We start from the raw sequence: 10,549 nt of genomic DNA, 5'->3' as shown, positions 1-10,549 counted from the left end.
TGCGCGGGTGCAGTTGAGCCCCCCTCCCCTCCCAAGCCGGCCTTCCTCCAGCATTGCAATAGCGCCGCTTGCTGGTCGCCTCCCGCCACGGCGGGTGTTTTCTCCAAAAAGAAAGAGAGGCAGCCGGCGAGCTCGGGCGGAGTGAAAGCAGGCGAAAGGCTTCGGAGGGAGCCGAGCCGGGCGCGACGGCTGGCGGGAGCCGCCCGGTTGCTTCAGCGCTTCTGCCGTCGCCCTGCTTGCTGCGGCGGGCTGCGCTGCTTTCTTAACACTCCGGAGGGCAATAAGATGCGGCTTGGTTTTGCTCGTCGCGCTCGTTCAAAAGCCGGATTGGTTTGGGCTTAGCGTAAGGGGCGCTTTCTGGTCTTGAGAAAGGGCGCTAAATTTAGGGCTTCGCTTTATCAGGGTTCCCTGGCTGGTTCGACAAGCCACGGTTAAAATGAAGCGTGAGCCATGAATGCAAACCATCATGAGCCTCGGTTCTGGGCACAAACTGCCCGAGAAATCTGCGAACGAGAGGATGGGTTTCGCGGAATAGCCGAGAAATTCGCTTTGGGGGCGAGAGGATGTCTTCTGAATGGAAGAAAAAGAAAGGACAATTCGACCCAAGACCCATTCCTAGCCAGAGGAAATCCCTAAGCAAAATACTGGCTTGCTTGGTTGCATTTATGTGATAGATTAGGTCGTTATTGGGGCAAAGGCGCTCTGGCCATGTGCAGAGTGTTTTCCCCTCTGGAACAAGAGAGAAAGTAGGGAAATCACAGCAACAGATACAAGGCAGCCTTTCAGCAGAAACACAATGAACAAACATAGAAGAGCTTTCTGTTGTTTTATGTTGTTTAGACCAGTGTTTCTCAACCTCAGCGATTTTAAGAAGTGGGATAACTCCCAGAATTCTGCAGCCATTCTGGGGAATTCTAGGAGTTCACATATCTAAAAATTGCTGAGATTGATCGAGAAATAGTGGTTCAGGCCAAAATGAACCGAAAACTTTGCAGGGAGAGGGTTGAGCAGGTTGGCTAAGTGATCCACTCATAATTTACTCCTTGCAGAATATGCTCTCCAGTGAGTGAATGAAATAATCACAGCTGGGCACAAAATACTGAATCCAGCCCTGGTTGGTGAACGCCAACTGTGTTCCCTTAATCTTCTGGGCCCAGGCAGATAAATTACCTTAGGTCTTAGCCTTGCAGGGATGGCCTGGTTTGCTTCTGTCACCTAAAACAATATACAGAAGTAGAGGGTGCCCTCAAAGATCATCTGTTCAATTCCCAGCCAATACCCAAATTCAACATTATGATTACTTTGACTGGGGATTATCTAGTGCTTCTTAAGGGTGAGTCACACAACGCTTTGTCCCAATGGTGCTTTTTCCACAAGGCAACTGGGCTTTTTTAGGATTTTTTTTCCCCTTTGAAAACATTTTGTTTCTCATCCAAACCGTTTCTTCGGTTCTTTTTGGGTGAGAAATGAAATGTTTTCAAAGGAAAAAAAAAAATCAAGAAAGGCCAGTTGCCTTTTGGAAAAAAGAATCTTTGGGACAACCATGAACCTGGCTGATTGAGACTCTCCATAGACATACAACCAGGGGTGAAATGCTCCCGGTTCGGACTGGATCACCTGATCTGGTAGCATTGGCAGCTGGTGATTCGGAGAACCAGTAGCAAAAATCCTTGCCCCCCAGCCCCGCACATGCCCAGCTGAGCTGTGTGATCATCAGAGCCTTTTTTTTTTTTTACTTTTAAAAGCATTTTTTCTTTGGCCGAAAAAATGCTTTTAAAAGAAAAAAAAAAGCCTCTGATGATCTCGCAGCTCAGCTGGGATCTCAGAACCCTTTAAAAGCAATTTTTCTACAACCTCTTCGGCCAAAGAGACTGTAAAAAAATGCTTTTAAAAGGATCATGTGGCGATCCCAGCTGAGTTCCCTGATCATCAGAGGCTTTTAAAAGCATTTTCTCTTTGGCGGAAGAAGTTGTAGAAAAAATGCTTTTAAAAGTAAAAAAAAAAAAGGTGGCCATGCCCACCCATCAAGCCATGCCCCCACCCACCAGTTGGCCATTACCCCCCCCCACCAAGCCACAGAACCAGTAGTAACAAATTTTACATTTCACCCCTGCATACAACCCTTGTCAAAGATTGTTATCGAGTTGCCTTTGTTTACCCCCCTAGCTTAACTCATTTGAAGGAGGTGAAAAATACATCACACCACCCACATGAGCTGCATTTGCACAACATGCTAACCTAAAACCAAAGCGATGAACAGTGCCCTCCCACTCCAGAAGAATATTAATTGAGCTTAGTATGTTGTGTGAATGCTAGGTTTATAGCTGGCTTAGCATGCTGTGTATACGTAGTCCATTTCTTACAGTAATTTCTTTTCTGAAATAAACACACCTGACTCTTTTAATCTTTTCTTGTAAAATTAGACTCTGCGCTATTACAGGTAATCCCTGATTTATGACTGGTCGCTTAGTGACTGTTAACATTACAACTCAAACCTGAAAAAGCTACTTACAACCTATTTTGAGTTACCTCAGAGGTGGTTTTTCAAAAGACAGCCAGATTGGGGGGGTTTTCCCCTGAGGAAGAAGAAGAAGATGTTTCATTTCTAATACAAGTAACGTCGTCATCGTCTTCTTCCTTAGGGAAAAAGAAACAGGCCAGTTACCTTTTGAAAAAGCATCTCTGAGACAACTATGACCTGGAAGACTGAGAATCTCCACAGACATTTTTGGAGTTCTGACATGCTCCCCACCACAGTCATTGTTTTGAGTGCTCAGCCACCTGCACATATCTATGGACGTTTGCAGCATCCCACAGTCACGTGACTGATTTATGATGCTTTTGCCAGAAATTGACTTTTACTCTCCGTTTCCCAAAAAAAACCCCAACCCCATAGCAAACAATAGCTTTGCTTAACGACCAATACATTCACTCTATGACCATGGCATTTGCTTAATGACCACCACAAAAAAAGTCATAAAATTGGGCATGGTCACATGGGTGAGCCACTTAATGACCATTACAACTCACAGTCAAAATTGCAGACTCAAGGTCGTAAGTCAAGGACTACCTGTTACTGAAGCCTCCTTCAAGATGATTTTTTTCTGCTGGCTAGAGTGGCATGACAATAATAAATAAAGTTGTTTGTTCTCTTCCTCCTGTTCCTCCTCCTCCTTCTGTTCATCTAATCCTGTTTAATTCTTTTCTGATCAGCCATAATCAGCCAGGTGCTGCCACCAGTTGGCCTTAATTAAAGAATTCTTGCCAAATTCATTGCCTCTTCAATATATTTCAAATGTGATATGGCTAATTTGTTTGTTTATTTGTGTCAGAACCATCACAATTAAAATAAGGCATACTATACAACATAGTATTTAAAATATAAAAGACAAAATTAAAATATGTACAAGTTAAACAGATTTTGCCCAGAAACTATATCAGATACATTTATCTATACGTGTGTGTGTGTATGTATGTATGTATGTATGTATGTATGTATGTAGGTCTTTGGTTATTCGGGTTTTCTCCCACGTAAAATTGGAAGTGTCTTGGCGACATTTCGACGAAGTCTCATTCATCATCTTCAGGCTGGTATTTACAGCTTCGTGCTTCTAGGAGCAATGTGTGGTCCTAGAAGCACGAAGCTGTAAACACTAGCCTGAAGATGATAAATGAGAGTTCGTCGAAACATCGCCAAGACACTTCCAATTTTACGCGGGAGAAAACCCGAATAACCAAAGACCTACATACAAACACCCGCGAAAACCTCAGAAAACAAATATATATGTATATATATACATACATATGATACATATACATATATGTATATATATGTATATGTATATATATGTCTACAGGGACATGGTGGCTCAGTGGCTAAGATGCTCAGCTTGTCGATCGAAAGGTCGGCAGTTCAGCGGTTGATGGGGTTAATGGGGTGAGCTCCCGTACTTGTCCCAGCTTCTGCCAACCTAGCAGTTCGAAAGCATGTAAAAAATGCAAGTAGAAAAATATGGACCACCTTTGGTGGGAAGGTAACAGCATTCCGTGCACCTTTGGCGTTGAGTAATGCCGGCCACATGACCATGGAGATGTCTTCGAACAGCGCAGGCTCTTTGGCTTTGAAATGGAGTTGAGCACCACCCCCTAGAGTCAGGAATGACTAGCACGCATGTGCAGGGAACCTTTACCTTATATATATGTCTATATATACATATACATATAAAGAGCCCACTGTAACAACATTGCCAAAAAGGCACTAAGAGTTGTTAACCTAATCTCACGTAGCTTCTTCTCTGGTAATATTGTACTAGTAACTAGAGCATACAAAACATTTGCTAGACCAATTCTTGAATACAGCTCATCTTTCTGGAACCGCACTGCATATCGGACATAAATACAATCAAGAGAGTCCAGAGATATTTCCCAAGAAGAGTCCTCCACTCCTCTGCTCACAATAAAATATCTTATGCCACCAGACTCCAAATTTTGGGCTTAGACAACTTAGAACTACGCCGACTTCAGTCTGACCTAAGCATAGCACATATAATTATCTGCCACAATGCCCTACCTGTCAATGACTACTTCAGCTCCAACCACAACAATACACAAGCAAACAATAGATACAAACTCAAGGTAAACCGCTCCAAACTCGCAGAAAATATGACTTCAGTAACAGAGTGGTCAATGCCTGGAATGCACTACCTGACTCTGTAGTTTCTTCCCCAAACCCCCAAAACTTTAAGCTTAAACTATCTACTATTGACCTCACCCCATTCCTAAGGGGTCTTTAAGGGGTGTGCATAAGTGCACAGTGTGCCTACCATCCCTGTCCTAATATTCCTTTTTACTTACTCTTTTCATGCATCCAAATTATGTTTATACTTTTATCTGGTTTTTTTATTATTATTTTTTATTTTTTTTAAATTTGAATTTATATCCCGCCCTTCTCCGAAGACTCAGGGCGGCTTACATTGTGTTAAGCAATAGTCTTCATCCATTTGTATATTATATACAAAGTCAACTTTTATTGCCCCCAACAATCTGGGTCCTGTTATCTTATATATGATTGACAAATAAAAATAAAAATGATATGTGTTGTTTTTGATTGTCACCACCATCGCAATGAGCAGAAACCACCAGACAGCCCCATTTGTTCAGAGTGCCTCTGGACCTTGTAGAATAGAATAGAATAGAATAGAATTTTTTATTGGCCAAGTGTGATTGGACACACAAGGAATTTGTCTTGGTGCATATGCTCTCAGTGTACATAAAAGAAAAGATACGTTCATCAAGGTACAACATTTACAACACGATGATCAATATATCAATATAAATCATAAGGATTGCCAGCAACAAGTTATAGTCATACAGTCATAAGTGGAAAGAGATTGGCGATGGGAACTATGAAACGATTAATAGTAGTGCAGATTCAGTAAATAGTCTGACAGTGTTGAGGGAATTATTTGTTTAGCAGAGTGATGGCCTTCGGGAAAAAACTGTTCTTGTGTCTAGTTGTTCTGGTGTGCAGTGCTCTATAGCGTCGTTTTGAGGGTAGTTTATTCAACAATTTCCATACTTCTCAGTTTTCACCAGACCCAGATGCTCCTTTGTTGGTTCTACCCAGTGTTGGTTCTTTGTATAATCAGTCCTCAACTTACAACAGTTCATTTAGTGACCTTTAGAAGTAAAAATGGCACTGAAAAAAGTGACATCATTTTTCACACCAGGTGTCTCCAACCTTTTTTTTTAATTTGAATTTATATCTCGCCCTTCTCCGAAGACTCAGGGCGGCTTATATTGTGTTAAGCAATAGTCTCATCCATTTGTATATTATATGCAAAGTCAACTTTTATTGCCCCCAACAACCTGGGTCCTCATTTTACCTACCTTATAAAGGATGGAAGGCTGAGTCAACCTTGGGCCTGGTGGGACTTGAACTTGCAGTAATTGCAAGCAGCTGTGTTAATAACAGACTGCATTAGTCTGTTGAGCCACCAGAGGCCCTTGACAACTTGACAACTTTAAGACAGTTCCTCAGCCAGCTTTGCTGGAAAGTTGCCAAGGTCAGAGACCCCTGTTTCACACGACCACTGTAGCATCCCCATGGTCTCATGATCAAAATTTGGATGCCTGGCAACTGGCTGATATTTATGACGGTTGCAGTGTCCCAGGGGCATGTGATCCCCTTTTCTGAGAATCAAAAGTCAATGGAGAAGCCAGATTCACTTAACAACCACGTTACTAACTTAACACTGCAGTGATTCGATTAACACCTGCGGCAAGGAAGGTTGTAAAACGGGGGAAAACTCAACAACTGTCTCACTTAGCAACAGAAATTTTGGGCTCAACTTTGGTCATAAGTCGAGGATTATCTCCACTCTATTTTCAAATTCTTTGAAGTGTTCTGTCAATCTAAGGAAGCTTTTCCTGGATTTTAATCTCTGATGAGCTGGTTGTAGGCCATAGAGAAAGTGTCGTCTAGATATTGATGATTTGAGCCTCTCTCTGTATGCTGCTGTTCTCTGCGAACAGCAGGGGGGGCAATGCCGGCTAGATGGTAGATCTTATCTACAGTAGTAGCCAAAATTGTGGAAACCTTTTGGGGAAAAGGTTTGATGGCTAATAACACCACTTTTTGGGGGGGAGTTTCAAGATAGTCATATTCCACTGCTGGAATGGCCTGGGAATAGCCCAAACCTTAACCCAATCGAAAATCTATGGAGCTGACTAACGAAACTTGTTAGTCAGAAGCGACCCAGCAATAAAACCCAGTTAATAGAAGCAATCATTCAATTTTGGTTTCACATTATAACAGCTGCAGAACTAAAAGACTTGGTTCACTCCATGGGAAGACATTGTAAGGCTCAAGGTTACCCAACTAAGTATTAACTGACATGATAATTTTTGTATATCTTGTTTTTTCATGATGATAATTTTCGTATATCTCATTTTTTCTACCTGTTTCACTTTTCTTCTTTATACTGTAACTGCTATTCTAATAGCAAATCCTTCATAACACTTATTGCATTACATTCTTGATTAAATTATCTTTCCATTGATATATAATTTTATGGTGTTACTCCCAAAAAAGTGGTGTTATTAGCTAGTTTTAGAAAATACACTTTTCCCAAAAGGTTTCCACAATTTTGGCCACTACTTTAGAGGAGTCGTTTAAGACAGGGTCTCCAACTGTGGCAAGTTGAAGACTTGTGGACTTCAACTCCCAGAATCCCTCAGCCAGATTTGCTGGCTGAGGAATTCTGGGAGTTGTAGTCCACAAGTCTTCAAGTTGCCAAGGTTGGAGACCCCTGGTTTAAGATATCCAGTAATAACTGTTTAGACCTCAAACCAGCCTGTGCTTCCTCCAGCCCCTTTTGCAATGATCACAGCCCACCTCCCAAATTTTACTACTGAAATCCCCCTTCAGAATGCCAAATTCCAGTGGAACATGGGGGTTCTTTTTTGTTTTGTTTTAATAGAAATAAGAAGCAAAATAAGTGCTTTAGGCCTCTGCTAGGTGTAGTTGTTCGATTTAATCCCTGCACAAGCCCTTCAAAATATAATATTGTAAAATAAATATAATAATAAAGAAAAAAGATAAAGAAAGGTTGATCTAGATTCTAGCCCCTTCTGAAAATGCCACAGTGTTTCTTTCATTTTGCCAGCAGCCATGCACTTCAGATTTCTTTTTCAAAAATGAGGGGAGGGGTCAGGACTTGACCTGACAGGAAAAACAAATCCACTCCTAAGAGATTGAAAAATCAATCTTTAGATGGCAATATAAGAGGCCACATTTCCCTGAAAATATTGGTGATTCAAGGACTGTTTTTGCATACCGCAGGATTGATATGGTATTGAGCAGAATTTTCATCAACTATAGTGTACTGGAGTCTCATCAATTACTAACCAAACACCTCTAGCAAACCCACAAAGCAAAGCAAAAGTAATATTTTAAATGTTTATTTTTTTTAATAAATAATTCAAAGCGATGAACATACCTAATGCTCTTTCCTCCTGCTATTTCCTCCCACAACAACAACCCTGTAAGTGAGTTGGCCTGAGAGGGTGACTGACCCAAAACCAGCCAGCCAGCTAGCTTTCATGCCTAAGGTGGGACTAGAATTCACTGTCTCCTAGTGATTGGCCCAAAGTCACCCAGCTGGATTTCATGGCTAAGGTGGGGACAGTCTCCTATTTTCTAACTTGGTGCATTAACCATTAGACCAAAGTGCCTCGCCATAATAGTTTTCATAGTGTTTCATAGTGTTTATCCCCCAACAAGGAACAGTCAAAAGGAGAATACTTGTAAAGATGAAAGACACATTGGCTATTAGAAATATAGCATTTGCCTTGTGGCTAAAGTGGACTGGCTAGTTTACGTCCAGCTAGGGTGTTTTTAGCAATCTTTGTGGAATTTTTTTACAGTAATTAAGTTTTTAAAAACTTAATTACACATACTGGTTCAGACTACCTAGCTGTCTTTAATGACTTACAACCAACCAATTTGAATTCAAGAACTTTACAAATTTTATTTTGATTTACAGATCATTCACCTTTAGTATTTTTGTACAATATTATTATGAATTTTATATTAAAATGCACTGAGAAGATGAAAGTTGTTCATATACCGGTAATTAAATTAACCTATTACATCATTAGTTAATTAATGGGTACAAATAAAGGTCAAGGGGATTTTTATTTCATTTCCTGAAGCACTTTTGTATAATTCAGAGTTTTAAAAAAGTTTCTGCAGCTTGTTCTCAAATTGATCTCTATTGAACTCAAGAATGGGTGGAGATTTAACCCCAAATTTTCTATAATCAAGGCAGACAAAATGAAAATTTGGGTGAGCAATTTTTTTAATTGAAGAGAATATTAGAGGATTGACATAACGGGCGATGAATTCTAGCAAAATAAATATGCTAAGTATAGTGGAGACATTCATAATCCCCATTAATCCTAATCTATCATCAAATACATACAGAATTTTAATTTTCTTGAACAGTTTCGGACTCTGCAGTGATGCTCAGCAAAAAATCATACGGCTGGAAGAGACCTCGGAGGTCTTCTAGTCCAACCCCTTGCTCAAGGCATAAGACCTTAACATCCCAATTAAATGGTTGTCCAGTCTAATTTTAAAAGCTTCCAGTAGTTGAACACCCACAACTCCAGGAGGCAAGCTATTCCATTGATGAATTGTCAGAATATTTCTCCTTACATAAATTGGATCTCTCTTTAACAAACTTCCACCCATTGCTTCTTATCCTGCCCTCTATTTAGCCTCCAGATCCTTTATCATCTCTGTTGTTCTTCTCGACACACTTTCTGAGATCTCAGCATCATGCGGAAGAAAACAGAAGCAGATCTGTAAGTGGACTGAGTTTTTCACCACTTCCTGTTCAACATATAAGCTAAGCACTTAGAAAGTACCTTCCTAAATTCTCAGTCTGCCATCCTGAGCTATTTGGGGAATCCTTCCAGAGCCGCGGTGGCTCAGTGGTTAGAATGCAGTACTGCAGGATATTTCTGCTGATTGCCGGCTGCCTGCAATTTGGCAGATTGAATCTCACCAGGCTCAAGGTTGATTCAGCCTTCCATCCTTTCTGAGGTGGGTCAAATGATTGTTGGGAAAAATATGCTGACTCTGTAAACCGCTTAGAGAGGGCTGTAAAAAGTACTGTGAAGCGATATATAAGTCTAAGTGCTATTGCTTCAAGTCTTTTGCTCCAAGTTGATATAAAAAGCAGAGTGATCTGAATCAAGCTTGTTAAGTAGAGTGAGATTGAATTCCAAAACCAGCTAGGAAGAGGCAAAGAGCATGTCTAGATGTTACTGGTGATGTGAAGCCAGTAGGAACCATCTGGGAGAAAGATATACTATTTAGAAACAATCTCGTTTATGAGCTCCCTAGTCCAGTTGGTGGCTTGAAAGCAAACAACTGGAGGAAAAGAATGGTTGAGAAATCAAGTGAAGGTTTAAGTGCTGGGAGAGAGATAGGCATTAGGCAACCATGCAAAGGCCCACAAACAACACTGCAGCTCCTTTAGCCAAATGTCTTTTGTGAAGAACAACTGGGAAAAGCAGAAAAATCTGATTATCTTGGAACCTCCATAACCTGAAACACTCCATCTTCAAATACCAGTTATTCATTATACAATATGGGAGGATAAAGTAATTGTCCTCTGCTCAAATTTCCTAATTGGCCTCCATTGGAAACAGGATCTGATGTTTATCTGACTTTGAACTGAGATTTTGCAAAGGATTTTAAACAAAGGTAGCTGTAGGCAGCGAAGGCAGCAGATAAGGAAAAATGGATGGAGTGTAAAGGTAATTTACCTTGAGAATCATCTCAAACACAATGGGGTGAAGTTGCTAACTTGAACCCTTTCAACAGGAACTCTCTGTCAGGGAAGAGGATGCCCTAGATTAGATGGGTATTTTGGTCAGATACATCAAGGTTCTTGTCTGTCTATCATCTCTCTCTCTCTCTCTCTCTCTCTCTCTCTATCTCTATCCATCCATCCATCCAATTTCTTAACTGCCCATC

The 10,549-nt window shown here is 40.8% G+C and overlaps 1 long non-coding RNA gene across 1 annotated transcript in view; it reads right to left on the bottom strand.

The window, feature by feature from the left end:
* Positions 1–2,528: 2,528 nt before the first annotated feature.
* Positions 2,529–10,549, bottom strand: part of LOC131188213 (uncharacterized) — a 38,346-nt gene continuing 30,325 nt past the window's right edge. Inside the window, exon 4 of the long non-coding RNA XR_009152735.1 lies at positions 2,529–2,637. This is a non-coding gene — a long non-coding RNA (uncharacterized LOC131188213). The remainder of the gene's footprint in view (positions 2,638–10,549) is intronic.

The sequence above is a fragment of the Ahaetulla prasina genome, chromosome 1, assembly GCF_028640845.1.
Source record: "Ahaetulla prasina isolate Xishuangbanna chromosome 1, ASM2864084v1, whole genome shotgun sequence".
In the NCBI taxonomy this organism is placed as follows: Eukaryota; Metazoa; Chordata; class Lepidosauria; order Squamata; family Colubridae; genus Ahaetulla; species Ahaetulla prasina.
Note: the sequence above shows the minus strand (reverse complement) of the source record. Positions and strands in the feature narration are given on the sequence as shown.